This window comes from Acomys minous (assembly GCF_964271855.1).
Source record: "Acomys minous genome assembly, chromosome: 2".
Taxonomy (NCBI): domain Eukaryota; kingdom Metazoa; phylum Chordata; class Mammalia; order Rodentia; family Muridae; genus Acomys; species Acomys minous.
In genome coordinates this window covers 138,954,098-138,959,146 of record NC_140484.1, presented here as the reverse complement: position 1 = coordinate 138,959,146, position 5,049 = coordinate 138,954,098, and the positions used below count along the sequence as shown (strand labels likewise).

The 5,049-nt window shown below is 48.2% G+C and overlaps 1 long non-coding RNA gene across 1 annotated transcript; it reads right to left on the bottom strand.

Annotated features, from left to right (window-relative positions):
* Nucleotides 1-1,712: 1,712 nt before the first annotated feature.
* LOC311592297 lies at nucleotides 1,713-4,730 on the bottom strand. The gene is made up of 3 exons (XR_014777369.1): nucleotides 4,659-4,730; nucleotides 1,883-2,000; nucleotides 1,713-1,787 (listed from the first exon to the last, which is right to left on the bottom strand). It is a non-coding gene; the product is annotated as an uncharacterized lncRNA (long non-coding RNA).
* Between the last annotated feature and the right edge of the window lie 319 nt (nucleotides 4,731-5,049).

The window sequence follows — 5,049 nt, the reverse complement described above, 5'->3', positions numbered from 1 at the left end:
GAGCCAGGCCTTGGACTGGATCAGGAGAAAAAGCAGATGTGGTCCCGTTCTGAAAGATGATTACACCCAGTGGGAGGACATATAAAAAGGTCATTGACCGTCAGGCCCAGCTCTTCACTGTGGCACACAGGGACACTGGGGTGCTGCAGGTAGAAAGAGAGTCATGTAGGGGGTAATTTAGGAGCAGGATTGTTTATACATTTACTGTTACACATAACTCCCCACCTGCCTGGGTCCCTACAAGATAACTGCATCCTCTTGGGCATGGTTTACAGAGGGCAGCTAAGGGATAAGAACACTTCTGTGATGCTGCCCTGGCTAGCTAGCTGGGTCCCATGGGATGAAGCATCATCACAGTGGGCTCCTCACGGTTACACAGTGATCGGTGACACTGTCTTGGACTTAGAAACCATCCATCCTAGTTGAAAATCAGTGACAGTCCAGTCATAGGGAAGGGGAACGGGGTGAAAGTGGGAGGCAGGGAGGAATGGGAGGATGCACGGCATGGGACGGCAATTGAGATGTAATATGAATGATTTTATTCTTCAATAAAAAAAAGAAAGAAAGAAAATCAGTGATGGTCAATATCTAGGCCAAGCCTCAGGCCTAGGGAAGGGCCTGGACCTATTCTCTAGGAGGCCGAATCTACTCTGGACAGTCTGTGGCACCCTCTGGCTAGAGGCTGGTGCACTGGAGTGACCAGCATCCCTGGATTAGCCTGTCATAGACTGTCATTCATTAAACAGTTAACTATGGGGCCCCTGCTTATGCTCAACACTGTTCTAAGTTCCGATGACAAAGGGGCACACACCTCTGCTGATCTGTATGAAGGCTTTGTGTGTTTTCTGCATTTCTTGAGACAGGGTCTCACTCTATAGGCCAGGCCATTCTGGAAAAAAAAATTATATATATATATATATTCATTCCAAGTGGCCTACAGCTCATAGCAATCCTCCTGCTTCAGCCTCCCAAGTACTGAGATTATAAAGGTTAGCCATCACACCAACCCAATATGGAGGGTTTTTTGTTGTTGTTTTGGCTTGGTTTTTTTTGTTTTTGTTTTGTTTTGTTTTTTGGTGAGAAAGACAGACAACACAAGCAAGAAAACACACAGTGTGTCAGTTGTGATTAGAGCTATTCTGATGAACAGAGCCAAGTCCCTGAGGGAGTGTGCTGGATGTGGGAGAATTTAAGCGGGGTGGCTGGTGTTACTGCCACTGAGTAGTTGGCATTTTAGAGAAGACTTGAGACAGGGCAGAGAATGAGCCCAGGGACCATGCTGGAGGGGGTGGGGTTGGGGGAGGGGTGGGGAGGGGTGGGGGAGGGGGAGGGGTGGGGGAGGGGTAGGGGAGGGGGAGGGGTGGGGGTGGGGTGGGGAGGGGTGGGGAAGGGGTTGGGGGCACTGCTTTCTAGATCTGAAAACAGAGTTTTGTTTTCTGTTAGGTTCCTTAGGTGGGAGTATGCACGTGTGTGTGTGTGTGTGTGTGTGTGTGTGTGTGTGTGTGTGTGTGTGCGTGCACGTGTGTATGTGTGTGTTATTCACAAAGAGGTCACAGCTGGGAAGAGCAAGAAAAGTGTGAGGTCTGGTGCATCACAGAAGAGGAAGTGGACTATACATAGGAAGTGGATGAGAAGAGGCCACATATAAGGACAACTTCTAGGTTCCTCTCTCTGCTGCCTCAGGTCCCTGCAGCTCCATGGTCCCTAAACCTCTCTCTGCAGGTCCACAGTGACCTCCCCTGGCTCCTCTGAGGAAAGTGCTGGTTCCTTGGCAGCGCAGCGGAATCCTGTGGGAAGGAGTCATGGAGCAGGTGGTGAGGAGGAGGCACGGGGTCCCCGCAGGCTGGGCCCCTCTGACTGCCCTTCCCCCATCCTTTCTCACCCTCACAGAGAAGGAAGGAACAGCACTTGTCCGCCCATATTCACAGCCATGGAGGTGATCCAGGTTGAAAGAAAATCAATAAGATGTGTCCATTTGTGTGGCACAAAGGAAGAAAGGCCTGCAGACAGAAATAGGCCGGGATTCACACGTAGGCGACTTAATAAGACTTTCCTCCCCAGTTTGAAGAGGACGGTAATTTAGATTTGCCTTTGAACGTCTCCTTTTTGTGCCTCAATAACTCTCAGGATCAGCCTGCTTAGGAAGCAAGGGAAGAGAGAGATTGGCCGCCGCCTTCTTAGAAGACAAGCCCCGTTTGGGAAGGCCGCTGGCTCAGAGAAGTTCAAACACTGGGCCTTGAGAAAAGATGAAAGTGCCGAGTCAGCACATCCTCAGCCCATTGATCACGGTTGAGGCCTGGGCCCGCTGCATTTGGGCTGCATTGGGACAATGAGAACAAGGCCAGGCTGCCAGGAGGCCTCCTCTGAGCCTCTGTGGAGCAGGAGATGCTCATTACTGGCTGTGGGGCTTAGTGACCAGGCAGGGGCAAGAGGCAGCTAGGCCCAGGCGTGTAGAGTGTGGGTCCATACACACACCAAGACCCAGGAGGCAAGCAGGTCTCTTCCTCAGGCTGTGACCCACAGGACCCAGGCTGGCTCTCCCTTCTAAGCCTGGCCCATGGCTAAACCCAGTTCATTTCTTTAGCCCAAGGATTTGTGCACACACTATGTGTAGTAGATTCACTGAGAACATAGGCAGCAAGTCCAAAAGATGGAGGCTAGCCTAGCCAGACTTTGAGCCACCCATTTGGTGCTGCCTAAGGGACTCTTTCACCTGGGCTGTCCACCCTTATAGGAAATGCTAGAGTCCTGGGGAAGTTTCAGGAAGCCGAGTGGGTCACTAGTGCAACAAAAGCCGCCTCAGGCAGATTCTTTATCTTTTTCCTCACACTCAACTCAAGTATCTCTGTAGTCATTTTTCCATGAGAGATACAGTAGCACATGCCTGATATCTCATACCTCAGCACTTAGCAAGTGGATCAGGAGTTCAAGATCATCCTCAGATACATAGAGATTGAGGCCAGCCTGACCTACATGAGACCCTGCCCGACCCCCATCCCCAGTTTTAAATCCACAAATGAAAGAAATACCCTGTTTTTCTGATCAGAGCCCTCTCAGCACTGATATTTTGACACACTCTCCAACTGCAAGTTCCTGTAGGCCCGGCACTGTGCCCATAGTATACACACAGAGCCTGGTGCACAGCAGGGTCTGTTACCATTTTGCTGGGCTCATGGCATGAGAGTGAGGCCAGCCTGGGTCAGAGAGTTCCTAATCTGCAGCTGTCATATGTGTTGGTGAGAACAAGGCCATTGATGTCACCTGAGTGTCAGCGCAGGGCTCTTCTATCTGTGGTGTCTACAGTCCCATACATGTCTTCCAGGGATGGGTAGGGCTGGAAGCCAGATTTAGGAGTCTTTATCTCAAAGCCCAGCTGCACTTTGTCTTCACAGTTCTCCTTTCTCTATGCCACAACACAAACAGAATGTATTATATCCTACTAAAAAAAAAAAAAAAAAGGAATGTCTCTGAATTAAATCCCCAGCAAGGCAAAAAGAATGCGTATGGATTATGTTATGACTTGGGCACCAGGTAGCTCTCCAAAGGCTGCTGGGTCACTCACGCAAACAATGTTCTGAGGGGAAGTCTTTGGGATGTGGTTTATGATGTCATCACTATGATGTCATCAGTGGGGTCAGTCCCTTGACATGTCCCATCAATAACCTCATGACATAACGGCATTCTCAGGTGCTATAAAAAGGAGGAGGTGATCCCATAAAACCAGATACACTAGATCTGAGAGAAGAAAAAGTGAGGAAGAGCCTTGAGCTCATTGGCACAGGAGACAACTTCCTGAACAGAACACCAGCAACTCAGGTACTAAGATCAGCAATTAATAAATGGGACCTCATGAAACTGAAAAGCTACTGTAAGGCAAAGAATACCATCAAAAGGGCAAAATGGCAGCCTACACAATGGGAAAAGATCTTCACTAATCCTACATCAGACAGAGGGCTGATATCCAAAACATATATTTTTTTTAAAACTCAAGAAATTAGACAGCAACAACCCAAATAACACAATTGAAAATGAAGTACAGAGCTAAACAGAGAATACTCAACAGAGGAATCTTTAATGGCCAAAAAGCACTTAAAGAACTGCTCATCATCCTTACTCATCAGGGAAATGTAAATCAAAATGGCTGAGATTCCATCTTACTGACTCTGAGATTCCATCTTACCCCTGTCAGAACGGCTAACATCAAACACTCAAGTGACAGCTCATGCTGGTGAGGATGTGGAGCAAGGGGAACACTCCTCCATTGCTGATGAGAGTGCAAATTTGTACAACCACTTTAGATACCAATGTGGTGGTGTGGTGGTTTTTTTTTTCTTTCAGAAAATTTGCAACAGCTCTGCCTCAAGACCCAGCTATACCACTCCTTGGCATATACTCAAAAGACGCTCCACAATAATACAAGGACACCTGCTCAACTATATTCCTAGCAGCTTTATTTGTAATAGCCAGGAACTGGAAACAACCTAGATGTTCCTCAACTGAATGGATAAAGAAAATATGTTATATTTCCACAATGGAATATTATTCAGCTATTAAAAACCATGATATCATGAAAATTTCAGGCAAATGGGTGGAACTAGAAAAGATCATCCTGAATGAAGTGATCCAGACCCAGAAAGACAAACACGGTATGTACTCACTTATGAGGGGATAGTAGCCGTATAGTGCAGAATAACGATGCTACAATCCACAGACCCACAGAAGCCGAGTACTACGGAGGACCAAAGAGAGGATATTTTAATCACACTGAGAAGGGGAAATAGAATAGACATTGGGGGTGGATGGAGGGAGAAAACTGGGTGGGAGGGGGAAGGGTGGGGCACAGGGGGGATAAGAGAAGAGGACAGAGGGAGAGAGAACTGCAATCGGGGGGGGGGGTATCTCTGGGACAAGCTAGAAATCTAAGAAAACGGAAGCTCCCCGGAATCTAGGAGGGTGACCCTTGCTAAGACTCCTAGCAGCAGGGGATGTGGAACATGAGACAGTCACCTCCTGTAACCAGGCAAGGCTTCCAATGGAAGGATGGGGACA